We start from the raw sequence: 18,957 nt of genomic DNA, 5'->3' as shown, positions 1-18,957 counted from the left end.
TGTATATGGTTTTGGCTAAAACACAATGTTGATGGCATATATATATCATTTTGATACCATAATTTCTTATGGTAATCAAGTGTTTTTTTTAATTGACTGGGTACCATTCTCTATCACATTGCACAGGGAGCTTCTAGAGTATTGTTTAATATCTATATTCTACAACTGATCATAAACCATGAGAGCAGAAAACATGACCATCTCGTTCATCACTTTATGCCCTAGCACAGTACCAAGTACACAGGAAATTCTTAATAGGTATTGTTTCAGTGGATAAATAACTTAACAAATGAACAAACAAAACCATTGCTTTATTTTATTGGTTCATTTGATCCCCCACAAAAGCCTTGTGGGATAGAGAGGGCTTCCATATTTTTATTCTAACATTGGTGATGAATTAATTGAGGTTCACAAGAGCTGACTGCCTTAAGGCACATGCTAGTACTGACAGCCAAGTTAAGGCCCCAGAACTCTTAGCTCATGGGGTTACTCAGCTGCAAGAGGGTTATGATGTGAGGCCATCCCATTACCAGAGATCCTTCCTTACAGTCCATTGCCAGTGCTTTGGTTTTGTGATTTATTCAGAATGCTGAAGAGAATTCTTCTGTTTTGTGAGTCCTGTTAACATTTGGAGGGTTATTGGTGAAGTTTTATTAGGGAATTGGTTTTTTTAAGTGGGAGCCTATAGCCAGAGGCCAACATTTGTTCCCCCCAAAGGGAACGTTTCCAATTTTATAATAGCAGTTGACGGGAAAAGATTATTTCTGACAGAAATTCACTTTACAATTGACTTTGTTGGGTCACATCTATTCAGTCAAGTAAAAGATTCCTGATCCTGAATAGTCATCCAGTTGCTATTAAAAATCTTTATATCTTTGGTTTAGCATGTGCTTCAATTTCCTTGAGCATCTACTTTTTTTTATTCTAGGACATGCATGGTTGCTTATAAAAGAACACATATAAAGTCTTCTTATTCAGGACTTCCCAGGTGGTCCAGGGGTAAAGAATCTGCCTTCCAACGCAGGGGATGCTGGTTCAATCCCTGGTTGGGGAACTAAGATTCCACACGCCATGGGGCAACTAAGCCCATGTGCCACAACTAAGACCTGATGCAACCAAATAAATCTAAAAAAAATTTTTTTTTAAGTCTTCTTATTCATGTGTGCATGCTCTATGCTCAAAAATGTGGAAAGGGGCAGGCATGAGGGAGTCTTCTTGGGTGTGGAGCAAGTTCTGGATCTTGATCTAGGTAGTGGTTTCCCAGTGTGCACATGAAAAGGTCATCAAGTCCTTTAAGACCTGAATATTTTGATGTATAAGATATACTTAAACAAAAAAGTTTTTTTTTTTTTTTTTTACATATTCTTGGTTTTAATTTTATAAAGAGCTAGAACACGGGGAATGGAACTAGCACATCCTAGAGCAAACCAGTTCAAGTCTACAAACATTTATTAAGTGCTTACTGTGTACAGGGCTTCCCAGTGTCACAGTGGTAAAGAATCTGCCTGCCAATGCAGGAGACACAAAAGCCATGGGTTCCATCCCTGGGTTGGGAAGATTCCCTGGAGAAGAAAATGGGAACCCACTCCAGTATTCTTGCCTGGAAAATTCCGTGGACAGAGGAGCCTGCAGGGCTATAGTCCAGGGGGTCACAAAGAGTCAGACGCGACTGAGTGGCTGAGCACACACATACTAGGTACAAGGCATGGTGCCAGACCCTGAATGAGATGGATTATAGTGATCATACTAATTATAAATGGTCCTTGACACAAGATGGGTCCTCAAGAAACAGTTGTGGAATTAATCTATGGGTTAATCAATAGCTAGCACAGAGGAGTTTCCCCCCAGGTGGCGTTAGTGGTAAAGAACCAGCCTGCCAAGGCAGATGATAAAAGAGATGTGGGTTTGATCCCTGGGTCAGGAAGATCCCCTGGAGGAGGGCATGGCAACCGACTCCAGTATTTATGCCTGGAGAATCCCATGGACAGAGGAGCTTGGCGGGCTACAGTCCATGCGGTTGCAGAGAGTCAGACATGGCTGAGGCGACTTAGAATGCACGCATGCACAGAGGAGTTAGTTTAAAAAAGGAACAAAGATGTACTGTTCCCGGATCCAGGAAGAAGGAAGACAAAACTGAATGAGCATACTGGTCCATGGAGACGATAAATCCCCATGTAAATAGTTGGTCTTGATTCGAGAATATCAGCAGTCAGTCATTTCTGTGGAAAAGATTAACAAGTACGTGCTATGTTCCACACATCAAGCCAGACAATGGGGACAGCAAGCTCTTCACTGTGGGAAATGAGAGAAGAGAAGTCTGAGGTGGCGCTGGAGGGCACAAGGAAGTTATTGGACACCTCTCCGTGGAAGGGTGGGAGAGAGCAGAAATAAGAACTCAGAAGGCTGAGCAGGAAGTGAAAAGGGCAGACATCAAGCCACAATCACAGACTTCTCTTTTGAAAAATTTGTACGAGAAGCAGAAAAATATTAGACAGTACCTGGAAATGGACGATGAGACAAAGATTATTTTATAATAAGCAGACTTGACTATGTATGTAGACTGAGGAGAAAGACCAAAGGATTGAAAACATTGGGGAGAAGTGAGGCAATGGCTGCTGAATTAAAGTGTTGAACAGGGAGTTCCCTGGTGGTCCCGTGGTTAAGAATCTGCCTGTCAATGCAGAGGACACGGGTCTGATTCCTGGTCCAGGAAGATCCCACATGCCTTGGAGCAACTAAGACTGCAACTACTAAGTCTGAGCACAACTAAAGAGTCTGTGAGCTGCAATGAAGATCCTATGTGCTAAGACCCAACTAAGCCAGATAAATAAATAACAAATAAAGTGCTGGATACAATGGGAGACGAAACGGAAGAAGAGCCTTTTGGAAAGGTTTCCATCACCTCTCAGCAATGGCAACAGACTTCTCAGTGGATTCCCTGTTCTCACTCTCACCTCTCCTGTTCCTGCTTCCCACGCAGCCATGGTGATCTCCCTGAAATGTAAATCTAATCACGCAACATTCCTGTTCACAGCTGCCAAAACCTTCTTAATGCATGTATAAAATTCAAACTCCTTGCCATAAGCCCTGCACTGGATGACTCCAGTCTCCTTCTCTAAGCTCATCTCTCCAATTCCCCCTTCCTCACTTCGAGCCACCATGCTGCTCACCCTCAGGGCTGCCGCAGACCCATTTCCTTCCTGCCTCAAGACTTCTGCACATGCCAGTCTCTCTCTCTTAAATGCTCCTCTCCCCCAAACTCACATGGCTGCCTCATTCTTATCTTTTAGGCCTTAGGATTCTGGTCACCAGTTCTGATGTGTGGGACACCAGCTAGGTGTGGTACAATTCAACTCGATTCTGACAGTATCAACCCAGAGGTAGATAGAGTCAGAACCCACAGGTTAAGGGCTCAGTCCTACAACACTGCCCCTTCCCCCACACACGCTGCAGATGTCAATTGCAAGCCCAGGTTGTTACCTGTGCTTCTGACTCACTAGCTAAAGATGGAAGATTTCCATAACCCCTCCTTGAGTTTGATTAATTTGCTAGAATAGCTCATAGAGAAGTATATTGCTTACTTACTGGATTACTAGTTTATCATAAATGGATAAAACACAGGAACAGTCAGATGGAAGAGATGCACAGGACAAGGTACGGGGAAGGAACATGGAGATCCTATGTCCCCTTCTATGCCCATAACTCTCCCCACATCTTCACATGTTCACTGGCCTGGAAGCTCTCCAAACCTGACCTGCTGGGGCTTTATGGAGGCTTATTACATAGGCACGATTGATTAAATCACTGCGTGCTGCATTAGTCACTCAGTTGTGTCCAGCTCTTTGGGACTCCAAGGACTGTAGCCCTCCAAGCTTCCCTGTCCACAGGCTCTTTCAGGAAAGAATACTGGAATGGGTTGCTATATCCTCTTCCAGGAGGTCTTCCCAGCCCCGGGATCAAACCCTTGTCTCCTGTATCTCTTGCATTGCTGGAGGATTCTTTACCTGCTGAGCTGTCACTGGCCACTGGTAATTGAACTCAGTCTCCATTCTGTCTCCCCACTCTGGGACTCAGGGTGGGAGGGATACAAATGAAAATTCCAACCCCATGACTAGTTCATCTAATGGCCTGTGCCCATTCTTAGGTGATCTAGTTAAGTCACTCAGTCGAGTCCGACTCTTTGAGACACCAGGCCAGGCTTCTCTGTCCATCACCAACTCCCAGAGCTTGCTCAAACTCATGTCCATCAACTCGGTGATGCCATCCAACCATGTAATCCTCTGTCATCCCCTTCTCTTCCTGCCCTCAATCTTTCCCAGCATCAGGGTCTTTTCCAATGAGTCAGTTCTTCACATCAAGTGGCCAAAGTATTGGCATCAGTCCTTCCAAAGAATATTCAGGACTGATTTCCTTTAGGATGGACTGGTAGGATCTCCTTGCCGTCCAAGAGACTCTCAAGAGTCTTCTCCAATGCCACAGTTCAAAAGCATCAATTCATCTGCACTCAGCTTTCTTTATGGTCCAACTCTCACATCCATACATGACTACTGGAAAAACCATAGCTTTGACTAGATGGACCTTTGTTGGGAAAGTAATGTCTCTGCTTTTTAATATGCTGTCTAGGTTGGTCATAACTTTTCTTCCAAGGAGCAAGTGTCTTTTAATTTCATGACTGCAGTCACCATCTGCAGTGATTTTGGAGCCCAGAAAAAAAAAGTCTATCACTGTTTCCACTGTTTCCCCATCTATTTTCCAGGAAGTGATGGGACCAGATGCCATGATCTTAGTTTTCTGAATGTTGAGTTTAAAGCCAATTTTTTCACTCTCCTTTTTTACTTTCATCAAGAGGCTCTTTAGTTCTTCTTCGCTTTCTGCTATAAGGGTGGTGTCATCTGCATATCTGAGGTTATTGATATTTTTCCCAGCAATCCTGATTCCAGCTTGTGCTTCATCCAGCCCAGTGTTTCTCATGATGTATTCTGCATATAAGTTAAATAAGCAGGGTGACAATATACAGCCTTGACGTACTCCTTTCCTGACTTGGAACCAGTGTGTTGTTCCATGTCCAATTCTAACTATTGGTTCTTGACCTGCATACAGATTTCTGAGGAGGCAGGTCAGGTGGTCTGGTATTCCCATCTCTTGAGGAATTTTTCACAGTTTGTTATGGTCCACACAGTCAAAGGCTTTGGCATAGTCAATAAGGCAGAAGTATGTTTTTCTGTAACTCTCTTGCATTTTCGATGATACAGCAGATGTTGGCAATTTGATCTCTGGTTCCTCTGCCTTTTCTAAAACCAGATTGAACATCTGGAAGTTCATGGTTCACGTATTGCTGAAGCCTGGCTTGGAGAATTTTGAGCATTACTTTACTAACGTGTGAGATGAGTGCCATTGTGCGGTAGTTTGAGCATTCTTTGGCACTGCCTTTCTTTGGGATTGAAATGAAAACTGACTTTTTCCAGTCCTGTGGCCACTGCTGAGTTTTCCAAATTTACTGACATATTGAGTGCAGCACTTTCACAGCATCATCTTTCAGGATTTGAAATAGCTCAACTGGAATTCTATCACCTCCACTAGCTTTGTTAGTAGTGATGCTTCCGAAGGCCCACTTGACTTCACATTCCAGGATGTCTGGCTCCAGGTGAGTGATCACACCATCGTGATTATCTGGGTCATGAAGATCTTCTTTGTACAGGTCTTCTGTGTATTCTTGCCACCTCTTCTTAATAACTTCTGCTTCTGTTAGGTCCCTACCATTTCTGTCCTTTATTGAGCACATCTTTGCATGAAATGTTCCCTTGGTATCTCTAATTTTCTTGAAGAGTTCTCTAGTCTTTCCCATTTCTAGTCTTTCCTCTATTTCTTTGCATTGATTGATGAGGAAGGGTTTCTTATCTCTCCTTGCTTTTCTTTGGAACTCTGCATTCAATTGGGTTTATCTTTCCTTTTTTCTTTTGCCTTTCGCTTCTCTTCTATTCACAGCTATTTGTAAGGCCTCCTCAGACAATCATTTGGCCTTTTTGCATTTTTTCCCCATGGGGATGGTCTTGATCCCTGCCTCCTGTACAATGTCACAAACCTCCGTCCATAGTTCTTCAGGCACTCTGTCTATCAGATCTAATCCCCTGAATTTATTTGTCATTTCCACTGTATAATCATAAGGGATTTGATTTAGGTCATATTTGAATGGTCTAGTGGTTTTCCCTGCTTTCTTCAATTTAAGTCTGAATTTGGCAATAAGGAGTTCATGATCTGAGCCACAGTCAGCTCCCAGTCTTGTTTTTGCTGACTGCATAGAGCTTCTCCATCTTTGGCTGCAAAGAATACAATCAATCTGATTTCGGTATTGAACATCTGGTGATGCCCATGTGTAGAGTCTTCTCTTGTGTTGTTGGAAGAGGGTGTTTGCTATGACCAGTGCGTTCTCTTGGCAAAACTCTATTAGCCTTTGCCCTGCTTCATTCTGTACTCCAAGGCCAAATTTGCCTGTTACTCCAGGTGTTTCTTGACTTCCTACTTTTGCATTCCAGTCCCCTATAATGAAAAGGACATCTTTTTGGGGTGTTAGTTCTAAAGGGTCTTGTAGGTCTTCATAGAACCTACAAGTTTAACTTCAGCTTCTTCTGCGTTACTGGTTGGGGCATAGACTTGGATGACTCTGATAACTGAATAGTTTGCCTTGGAAACGAACCGAGATCATTCTGTCATTTTTGAGATTGCATCCAAGTACTGCATTTTGGACTTTTGCTGACTATGATGGCTACTCTATATCTTCTAGGGAATTCTTGCCCACAGTAGTAGATATAATGGTCATCTGAGTTAAATTCACCCATTCCAGTCCATTTTAGTTCACTGATTCCTAAAATGTCGATGTTCACTCTTGCCATCTGTTTCACCACTTCCAATTTGCCTTGATTCATGGGCCTAACATTCTAGGTTCCTATGCAGTGTTGCTCTTTACAGCATCGGACTTTACCTCCATCACCAGTCACATCCACAACTGGGTGTTGTTTTTGCTTTGGCTCCATTGTTTCCCATCTATTTGCCATGAAGTGATGGGACCGGATGCCATGATCTTTGTTTTTTAAATGTTGAGTTTTAAGCCAGCTTTTTCACTCTCCTCTTTCACTTTCATCAAGAGGCTCTTTAGTTCCTCTTCGCTTTCTGCCATAAGGGTAGTGTTATCTGCATATCTGAGGTTATTGATATTTCTCCCAGCAATCTTGATTCCAGTTTGCGCTTTGTCCAGCCTGGCATTTCGCATGATGTACTCTGCAAGTAAGTTAAACAATCAGGGTGACAATATACAGCCTTGACAATATACAAAATGAAAACCACAATCACAGAAAAATAACCAAACTGATCACGTGGCTCACAGCCTCGTCTAACTAACTCAATGAAACTATGAGCCATGCCCTGTAGGGCCACCCAAGGTTGACGGGTCATGGTGGAGAGTTCTGACAAAACATGGTCCACTGGAGAAGGGAATGGCAAGCCACTTCAGTATTCTTGCCTTGAGAACCTCATGAACTGTATGAAAGGGTGATCTAGGGTCATTCCAAAAGTCACCTCATTAACATAACAAAAGATACATTTTTGTTCTCATCACTTAGGAAATTCTAAGGTTTTCAGGAGTTCTGTGCCAAGCACGTGGTCAAAGGCCAAATACCTATTTCTTATTATAAATCACAATGTCACAGGGCTCAACTAAAATGTTACCTTCTTAGCAATGACCTCCATAACTAACCACTGTAAAGTAAGGTTCCTAAGGCCTCCTTGGTAGGATGTTGTAGGTAGAGGCAGGCTACAGTTCTTACTGCAACCACAACCAACAAATGGATAACGTACAAAAAACATATCTTAAAGACATTGTAGAACTGTGAAAGCAAAGAGGACTAGATGAGCTAAGTCCGCCCTTTCTACATGATTGAGGTGGCCAGCCATTCTCTTACCTGGGGATATTGACAAACATGGGCATTGGCTATGGATCAGGTTTTCTGTTGGCAAAGAGAAATGAAAAAACAGTGAAGTTGTTTTGAATCCTACTGAAACAATTTAAATGTAAATTCTAGTCTATTAACACATCTGGAATGATCGAGTAAGGGCCTTCAAAAATCTGCTACACTAAAAAAGCAATAAGAACACTGGCAAAGATTGTCAAAACTAACATTTCCAGAACTCTGGAAATTACCAAAGGCTTGCAACAATCCAAGAAGAGAATCTTGAAAGCAGAAAGAAAGCAATGACACATACTGAACAAGGAATCCTTAATGAGTTTAACAGATGAGTTCTTATTAGAATCTATGGAACCAGAAGATATGAGAAATGGGATAATATATTTAAAGTGCTTAAAGAAAAAAACCGACCAACAACCAAGAATTCTATATTTGGCACAAATATCATTTAAAAACCAGGGACAAATTAAGGCATTTCCATATAAACAAAAGTAGAAGGAGTTTGTTACTACTAGGGCCTTTCCTGCAAGAAATGTTCAAGGGAGTCCTTTAGGATGAAATGAAAGGTAACTAGATAGTAACTCGAAGCTGTAAAAAAGGTCAATAATGAAGATAAATATTAATACAATAACAAATATAATAGCCAGGACATGGAAGCAGCCTAGATGCCCATCAGCAGACGAATGGATAAGGAAGCTGTGGTACATATACACAATGGAATATTACTCAGCCATTAAAAAGAATACATTTTAATCAGTTCTAATGAGGTGGATGAAACTGGAGCCTATTATACAGAGTGAGGTAAGCCAGAAAGATAAACACCAATACAGTATACTAACACATATATATAGAATTTAGTAAATCGGTAAAGATAACCCTGTATGCGAGACAGCAAAAGAGACACAGATATATAGAACAGTATTATGGACTCTATGGGAGAGGGTGAGGGCGGGATGATATGGGAGAATGCCACTGAAGCATGTAAATTACCATATGTGAAACGAATCACCAGTCCAGGTTCAAGGCATGATACAGGGTGCTTGGGGCTGGTGCACAGGGATGACCCGGAGGGATGGGATGGGGAGGGAGGTGGGAGGGGGGTTCTGGAAGGGGAACACATGTACACCCATGGTGGATTCATGTCAATGTATGGCAAAACCAATACAATATTGTAAAGTTAAAAAATAGATAAATAAACTAATTAAAAAAAAACAAATATAAAAGCCAGTATTGTTGTATTTTCATTTGTAACTCGATTTATTTCCTACAGGATTTGAAAATAAAGACATAAAAAATAGTTATAAATCTATGTTACTGGGAAGACAATGTATAAAGATGTAATTTGTGACAATATAGTGTGTGGGGAATAGTGGAGAGTGCTACTAGATATAATAAAGGAATTCAGCAGAGTTGCAGGGTACAAGATCAACATGAAAAAGTCAGTTACCTTTCTATACACTTTCAGTATATAATATGAAAAGGAAATTAAGAAAACAATTCCATTTAAAACAGCATCTAAAAGAATAAAATATCTAGGAATAAATCTAACATAATGGGTGAAAGTCTCGTACACTGAAAGCACAAAATATTGTTGAAAGAAGTTAAAGGAGACCTAATAAGTGGAAAAATATCCCATATGCACAGGTGGGGATACAGAGTATTGTTATGATGACAATACTAACCAAAGTGATCTACAGAGTGAACAAAACCCCTAACAAAATTCTGACACCCTTTTATTTCAGAAGTGAAAAGCCAATCTTCACACTCATATGCAGTTGCAAGAAGCTTGAATAACCTAAATCATTTTTAAAAAGAACAAGGAAGACTCACACTCCTGATTTCAAACCTTATTACAAAGCTACTGTAATCAAAACAATGTGGTATTGGTATAAAGATAGAATTATAGACCAAAGAGCTAGAATAAATATCTCAAAAATAAACCTAGATATCTGTGGTCAATTGATTTTTTGACAAGGTTACCAAGTCCATTCAAAGGGAAAGAACTATCTCTTCAACAAGTAGTACTGTGCCAACTGAATTTTTGCATGCAAAAAAATTAAGTTGAACCCCTACCTCACACCATAAAAACTTAACTCAAAACAGATCAGAGATATAAATGTAAAATCTAAAACCACAAACCTCCTAAAGTATAGAAATAAATCTTCATGACTTTGGGTTTGGCAATAATGGACTCTGATAAGATACCAAAGCATGAGAAACAGAACAAAAAATAGATAAATTAGATTTCACCAAAATTAAAAACATTTGTGTAGCAAGGACATTATTATAAGAAAATGAAAAGACAACATACAAAATGGAAGAAAATATTTGCAAATCATTTATCTGATAAGGGTTTAATACGCAGAACATATAATGAATGCTTACAACCCAACAGCAAGAAGATAAACATCCCAGTCAAAATATGAGCAAAGGACTTGAATAGACATTCCTCCAAGGAAAATACACTAATGACCAATGAGCACATGAAAAGATACTCAATACTGTTATTCATTAAACTAATGCAAACCAAAATCACAATGAGATACCACTTCACACCTATTGGGATAGCTATAAGCAATTTTTTAAAGTGTTGGCAAGGATGTGGAGAAATTCAAATCTGCATACATTTTTTTAAATCTGCATACATTTTTGATGAGAATGTAAAATGGTGTAGCACTATGGAAAACAGTTTGATGGTTCTTCAAAAAGCTAAGCATAGAATGACTGTATGATTTGTTAATTCCATAGCGAGGTGTGTACTCAAAAGAATTAAAAACAGGGACTCAAACTTCTATGTCAGTGTTCACAGAAGTATTATTCATGATAGCCAAACCTTGGAAACAACCCAAGGATCTATCCACAGATAAAAGGATGAACAAAATGTGGTACACATATACAATGGAATAGTATTCAACCACAAAAAAGAATGAAATTCAGAGAGATGCTACAACATGGATGAAACTTGCAAATATTACGCTAAGTTAAATAAGCCAGACACAAAAGGACAAATATTATATGATTATACTTATACTTATTTGGGAGAAGGCAATGGCACCCCACTCCAGTACTCTTGCCTGGAAAATCCCATGGACAGAAGAGCCTGGTAGGCTACAGTCCATGGGGTCGCGAAGAGTCAGACACGACTGAGCGACTTCACTTTCACTTTTCACTTTCACGCATTGGAGAAGGAAATGGCAACCCACTCCAGTGTTCTTGCCTGGAGAATCCCAGGGACAGCGGAGCCTGGTGGGCTTCCGTCTATGGGGTCGCACAGAGTCGGACACGACTGAAGCGACGCAGCAGCAGCAGCATACTTTAAATGAGATATATAGAATAAGCAAATTCATAGAGAAAGAAAGTAGAATAGAGTTTACCAGGGAAGAAGAGAGGTGAATTGGAAGTTATGGCATAATGATCACAAAACTTCTATATGGGGTGATGAAATGGTTTTGGCAACTAAATATGAATGATTTTTTCACAACATTGGGAATGTAATCAAAGCCACTGAATCATACACTTAAAAATGGCTAAAATGGCATCTTTAAGTTGATACACTTTTGTTACTTTAGCACACTTTGTGTACTTTTGTACACTTTTGTTGATACACTTTAGTTACTAAGTCATGTCAAACTCTTTGCAACCCCATGAACTGCAGCATGCCAGGCTTCCAGGTCCCAGTGAGCATACCAGTCTCTCAACTGAAAATCTGAGAGGACTGTGCCCTGGGAGCAGGAGGAAACCAGAGTTATATGGAGTCTTCCCAAAACTGCAGCCCAGACTCAACTCAGCTCAGTTTGATTAGGTTAAGACGATTAGTATTTATCAATCGAGGAAAAGATGAATAAACCTTCTCTGAAGAAAGATAACATCACCTGGACACTTACAACTTTTTAAGCACAACATCTGATATTTAATCAAAAGTTACTCAGTATGCCAACAGACAAGATCATATGACTAAAATAAAGTTTCAAAAAACTAGAAACCATTGTATGAACCAATACATTTCCTTTTTTGTTTAAACCATTTTGAAGTGCAGTTCTGTCAGACACCATAGAAATATTCTTATCTAACAAACTCAGAGGCCTTCATTGCCCTTTCCAGTCCATTAACATCATAGCACCCACAGCAGAATTTATACCACAGTTTTCCCTTCTACTTCATCCAAGTTTGAACTAGACAGAACACTTTAGACCAAAAGGTTCTGATTTTTCACTAAGACATTCTTGGGTTTCCATAACAAAAGTTGTTATAGATTTACATTCCCTGTCTGTTAGCCTCAATAGCAATCATGGCTATCAATCTGTGCGGCACTTTCTAATTTATGAAACACTTCACAAACATTTCCAAGAGTCACAGGAGTATTTAAGGTAAGTATATTAGCTACTCCATTGGTAGATGAGTATACTTGAATAGATGGTTATATCTTGGGTGAAGATGAAAAAGCTAAAGGCTAGAGAGTTCAATGACTTTCCCAAGGTCACACACAGAAGTAAGTGGCAGATGGTGTCTTGAACCTAAGCTTCCTGACTCCATGGACAATGGGTCCAGTAGCCTTGCATTTTAGTCCTATTTCTAGCATTCATTAGCTCCGTAACTTTGAGACAGTCACTTACCCTCTCTGTGCCTCAGCATGTTCATCTGACGTGCAAGGCTATATGTATTGCCCTTGACCTTTCCTAACATTTTTCTAAATGCATCTAGTCCATATCCCCAACTTTAAGAACAAAAAGAACTTACTATGAGGTTCCTGGATTCCCATTTAGGTGGATCCATTCATGCCATGGAATTATGAATAAACTCTGTGTGAATGTACATTTTGTCAGAGCTCATCAGAGCTCGATGACTCCAAACGTCTAAGAATCTTGTCTTGGTGCTATGCTGGGTGCGCAGCTACACACAACATGCCTTAACATGTTTCCTCCTCTCTGCTTGGATTTGCAATTGAACATGAACTTTCAATGCCTAACCCGAGGCAATGACAAACATCAATTACAGACATCAGGGCAGGGCCAATTCAAAGGACAGTTTAGGGTGGAAAGCTTTTGCTTCCCTCAATAAAAATAACACTCATAATGATAGGGCCTCTAGCACTTACCGCTGACACCTCTATTTTGGTTTCATGAATAACTCTGTCTTTAAGAAGGGAATAGATGTAATGATACCTCACTGCATGGTCCCATGCAGTTCAGGTTCAACAGTCAGCACCTCGTCCCTTCTCTCCCTCTCTTCAGAGGATTTGAAATTGAGAGTTTCTGAAATTTAGACTGCTGGCCATGTGGGTTTCTCATTCCTCCCTGAGGTGGAATCAGTGCAGTGAGAAGGGGACAGAGTTCTAAGCACATTTCTTCCCCACACCCCTTTCCTGTCTTCTAAAGCCCAGACTCAACAGGCAGCCCACGCATCACCCCTCCCAAGACACCATTCCCAAGGCACAGAGGGATGGCAAAGTAGCCAGGATCCACAGCATGGTGTTAACAAATCACATTTTCTTAATAACATACTATCCCCTCAGTCACATGCAGGTTTGTGAGCATGCTGGAGATTACTAACCAAGTGCAACTGGCCTCAAGCGGATGGCCAGGACACACATGTGTGAGTGCACACACACACACACACACACACACACACACACACACACACACACACACACATTTAGAGGACGCCTGCTGCCAATTTCTTGCCTGGCAAACCAGAAATATTTCAGTGGTTTATAAATAAGATCCCAATCCATCTTGGGACACTTCTCAAGTTCAAGCCCATCTGGGTCAGGTGCTCACAGGGCTCTGAGTTCCTTTCCATTCACACCCATACTCCACCCCAGCACGCCCTCCACATCCCATAATGCACAGAGAATGCCTCAGCGCCGGAGAAACATCTGAACTGCACAACTTCACAGCTGCATCAGTGGTGTCTTGATTTGTTCTTTTTTTCTCTCATGTTATTGAAATGTTATTTTTTTCCACTCACATACTACCATCTCTCACCTCTCCCAAATCAACCTATTGGAAAAGATGTTTATTTTGCTTTTTCCTTGGCATAATTTAATATCAGACAAGTGCATCTCTGATGCAGACAGTAAATTCCTGGGGCATACATTTGAGATTCTGGTTAATTAGGATTACAAATTTGTCATGCAATCCTGGTTTTGGAATTGCCACCCTGACGTCATGTTTATGTCCTTTTGGCCTTGCCAGCAGTTGCTAGGATTGCTGGGGGCAGGGGAAGTCGCTTTTCTCAGCTATAAGTTAGGATTTCATAAATAATTGGCAGTTCCTTAAAAGAAGGCTGCTCTTTACCATGAGATAATGTACGTTTTCTTTCTACTTACTTGGAGTGGGTCGTATTGGGAGCCACCCAAGTTCACTTTTAAATCATTTCTCTGCAGGCCAGACGCAGCTTTTGAAGTCGTCTGCCCCAGCCCCCAGGGAAGCCGGGGCCCTGGCCTCTACCCGTGGCCCCACTGTGTGCCCCGCCGCCCATAACAGGAAGTGTGTCAGAGCAGGGTGGGCACAGGGTGGCTGGGGCGGGCCCACAGGGCTCAGTTCCCCCAGACGGAAAATCCTCTGACGTGTCCTCAGTGTGTGCGTCTGGAGCTCCAGCAGGTCAGATGTCACCGCTGCCTCCAAGTCTCAACACCCCTTTGTGTCTGCCCCGCTGGCCTTCAGATGTAGCACATGGCATAACAGCAGGCTTTCTCAAAGTGCAGGCCACAGGAAATCACATCTGAAGTGCCTGGCATGGAGGGTATTTTTATACTGTTCACTTTTTCCTTTTTCTTTTCATCTGTTTTCTGCATTTTTTTTCAGTTTGCTTTTTCTCCTTGATTTATTGTTGTATTATTCTATTTTTAAACCAAGACATATTTTCCCATCAGACTCTTTAATGTAACTCATATGAAAATTAGTGATGGGTGGATCTCAAGACGGTGCAGGGGCTGAATCCAGTAGGAACTGACTTCCCAAAGTGCAGATGCTTATCTGAATCCACACTAGCTGCTGTGGTTGAGGGGAGCAGAGCGAGAAGGAGAAACAACCCTCTCTCTCACCAACCCCCTCACTAACCAATCTGAGGCTCAATAGTGTGGGCTCCTGCCCCTTCTGCTTGAACTTGTTGCAAATAGTGTCCTTGTCCCAATTCATTCCCCTTCCATGGGAAAACACGGGTATTCCGGAAAGGATTATGGAATCTCCAACATTGGAAGGAAGAAAACCAGTCTGATCCAACCTAGCGTGTTAATTTGGGGATCAGTCCATGAGGGGTGGATTTCAGAGCAAGATGGGATGATGGTTTAAGGGTCACACTCGTGCCTCCTTGAAGCTCCTCCACATCTCAAGGAGACCACCTCAGCACCAAAGCCAAACAGCCATCAGCTGAGATACCTGCTAGCATTGTGGTCAGGGGTGAACCTCTTTAACCATCTGAGCCTCAGTTAGAATCTGAATGCTTTTCTTCTAGGGTTGTGAAAACTAGAGCAATGGTTTGTCAATGAAATGGCAGGGGCTCAATAAAGTGGTAGCTGGTCTCATGATTCACAGGTTTATTCCTATCTCCTCATTTAGTCTGAATTCATCTCCCTTTCCCCCGAAGTCCTGCTGAGAATTTGTCAGTCTCCCTTTTATTTATTTTTTATGTGTCTTATGGGTCTCTCCTCCCTCTGCCCAAATTGGAGAGGTTAAGAAGGATAAGAAAGCCTTCCTCAGTGATCAATGCAAAGAAATAGAGGAAAACAACAGAATGGGAAAGACTAGAGATCTCCTCAAGAAAATTAGAGATACCAAGGGAACATTCCATGCAAAGATGGGCTCAATAAAGGACAGAAATGGTAGGGACCTAACAGAAGCAGAAGATATTAAGAGGTGGCAAGAATACACAGAAGAACTGTACAAAAAAGATCTTCACGACCCAGATAATCACGATGGTGTGATCACTCAGCTAGAGCCAGACATCCTGGAATATGAAGTCAAGTGGGCCTTCGGAAGCATCACTACTAACAAAGCTAGTGGAGGTGATGGAATTCCAGTTGAGCTATTTCAAATCCTCAAAGATGATGCTGTGAAAGTGCTGCACTCAATAAGTCAGTAAATTTGGAAAACTCAGCAGTGGCCACAGGACTGGAAAAGGTCAGTTTTCATTTCAATCCCAAAGAAAGGCAATGCCAAAGAATGCTCAAACTACCACACAATGGCACTCATCTCACACGCTAGTAAAGTAATGCTTAAAGTTCTCCAAGCCAGGCTTCAGCAATACGTGAACCGTGAACTTCCAGATGTTCAAGCTGGTTTTAGAAAAGGCAGAGGAACATGAGATCAAATTGCCAATGTCCAATGGATCATCGAAAAAGCAAGAGAGTTCCAGAAAAACATGTATTTCTGCTTTATTTACTATGCCAAAGCCTTTGACTGTGTGGATCACAATAAACTGTGGAAAATTCCTCAAGAGATGGGAATACCAGACCACCTGACCTGCCTCTTGAGAAACCTGTATGCAGGTCAAGAAGCAATAGTTAGAATTGGACATGGAACAACAGACTGGTTCCAAATAGGAAAAGGAGTACGTCAAGGCTGTATATTGTCACCCTGCTTATTTAACTTATACACAGAGTACATCATGAGAAACGCTGGGCTTGAGGAAGCACAAGCTGGAATCAAGATTGCCGGGAGAAATATCAATAACCTCAGATATGCAGATGACAACCCCCTTATGGCAGAAAGGGAAGAAGAACTAAAGGGCCTCTTGATGAAAGTGAAAGAGGAGAGTGAAAATGTTGGCTTAAAGTTCAACATTCAGAAAACTAAGATCATGGCATCTGGTCCCATCACTTCATGGCAAATAGATGGGGAAATGGTGGAAACAGTATCAGAATTTATTTTTTGGGCTTCAAAATCACTGCAGATGGTGATTGCAGTCATGAAATTAAAAGACGCTTACTCCTTGGAAGGAAAGTTATGACCAACCTAGACAACATATTAAAAAGCAGAGACATTACTTTGTCAACAAAGGTCCATCTAGTCAAGGCTATGGTTTTTCCAGTAGTCATGTATGGATGTGAGAGTTGGACCATAAAGAAAGCTGAGTGCCAAAGAATTGATGCTTTTGAACTGTGATGTTGGAGAAGACTCTTGAGAGTCTCTTGGACTGCAAGGAGATCCAACCAGTCCATCCTAAAGGAGATGAGTCCTGGGTGTTCATTGAAAGGACTGATGTTGAAGCTGAAACTCCAATACTTTGGCCACCTCATGTGAAGAGCTGACTCACTAGAAAAGACCCTGATGCTGGGAAAGATTGGGGGCAGGAGGAGAAGGGGACGACAGAGGATGAGATGGTTAGATGGCATCACCGACTCAATGGACATGGGTTTGGGTGGACTCCGGGAGTTGGTGATGGACAGGGAGGCCTGGCGTGCTGCAGTTCATGGGGTCGCAGAGTTGGACACGACTGAGTGACTGAACTCAACTGAAGTGAAGAAGGGTAAGGACCATACTCCACGTGGCCTGGCAGTTAGAAACATAAACTTTAGGGTCCAGTAGTCTGTCTTCACTGCTCATGAGTGAGCCCATTCATCCATTCAGAACAGATGACTGAGTTCTTGCAAGTGTTGAGGATTCTGCAAAGAGCAGTATAAGCCTGGTTCCACAGCTGGCACCCCTGGTTCTCCCTATTTTATTTCAGCTCCAGCTGCAGCAGACATTTCAAGCGCAAAATGGCCTCACACTGGCAGCATCCCACCTAACAGGTGTGCTGCCTGATGCTCTACTTCCTGTTCCAAGAAATTTTCTGACATCTAAATGGCCTATTTGGACCTTATGCAAATGCAGCCCAGGAGTATGAGGTTAACATGCCAGGGGTTCCCCACAACCACCGGGAAACCGTGCCACTGGGAGTCCCCTGCAGCCTCCTCTCCTTCAAGGAGACAATGCTGGCAGATCTCCGTATACTTGTCCGAAGTCCTAGGGGGATGGAGCTCCCATGGCCCACAGCATAAGCTTGGTAGTGCTCCCCACCCCGTTGACTTCTCTTCCCTCTCCTACTCTTCCTGCTCCCTCCCTTCTGCTTCCTCCCAAACCGTTGACCTGAATCCTTGACTCAGACTCTGCTTTCAGGAGAGCCAAAGCTAAGACAGTTTCTGCTCTCATAATGCTTGAAATTTAATGAGTGTAGAGAGACAATAAATTAACAATCAACAAAGAAATAAGATAGTGCTGTGCAGAGAATTAAAATAGGCTGATGTCACAGAGAATGATGAAGGGTTTATTTTATGTTGGGTGGTCAGGAAAGGTCTCTCTGAAGCCATAAGAAAGAGCCACCCTTGTGATATCCAAGAAGAGCGTCCAGGGCAGCCAAACAGCTGGGATGAGAATGATGTTGGCAAAGTCTGAACACCTGAAGAAGGTCAGGGTGGTTAAAGCATGTGAATGGAAAAGAGAATAGTCTAAGATAGGATCAGAGAAGGAGACAGAGCCAGATTTAGTAGGTTTAGTATAAATCAGGACAAAGATTTTAAATCTTATTCCTGTATATGAGGGAATCATTGGAGGGTATTAAGCCAGCTAGTGGGACAATATCTGATTTACATTAATTAGCCTCTTTGAATCTCACTTTGTTCCTCTGTAATTATTCATAATGCTGGTGGTAATGAAGTTTTAATGAGATCACATGTCTGAGGTGCTCCGTAAAAAAACCTGAAATATATGTACTCCATACGAATGTTCACTATAGCTATTATTCCTGTTCTGTGTCCAGGGCCCAAAACAAAACAGATATTTACATATTTGCTGGATGTTTAAAAATATGAATGATGGTCAAGGAAGCCATCTCTTGATAGAGGATTATAGGATTCCACGGATTTGGATTCCAGCTGTGCCACTTAGGGTTAAGTCACTTCCCTCTTGGAAGACTCACCTCCTCTGCAAAAGAAGGAAATTTGTGTCTATCCCGTGGGACTGTTGTGAGCTAATGCATTTAACACACGATGTAGATGTGCCTTCTGGTGGGCAGAATG

The sequence above is a fragment of the Giraffa tippelskirchi genome, chromosome 8 (assembly GCF_054371585.1).
Source record: "Giraffa tippelskirchi isolate mGirTip1 chromosome 8, T2T-mGirTip1v1.2.pri, whole genome shotgun sequence".
Taxonomy (NCBI): Eukaryota; Metazoa; Chordata; class Mammalia; order Artiodactyla; family Giraffidae; genus Giraffa; species Giraffa tippelskirchi.
This window is presented reverse-complemented; position numbering follows the sequence as displayed.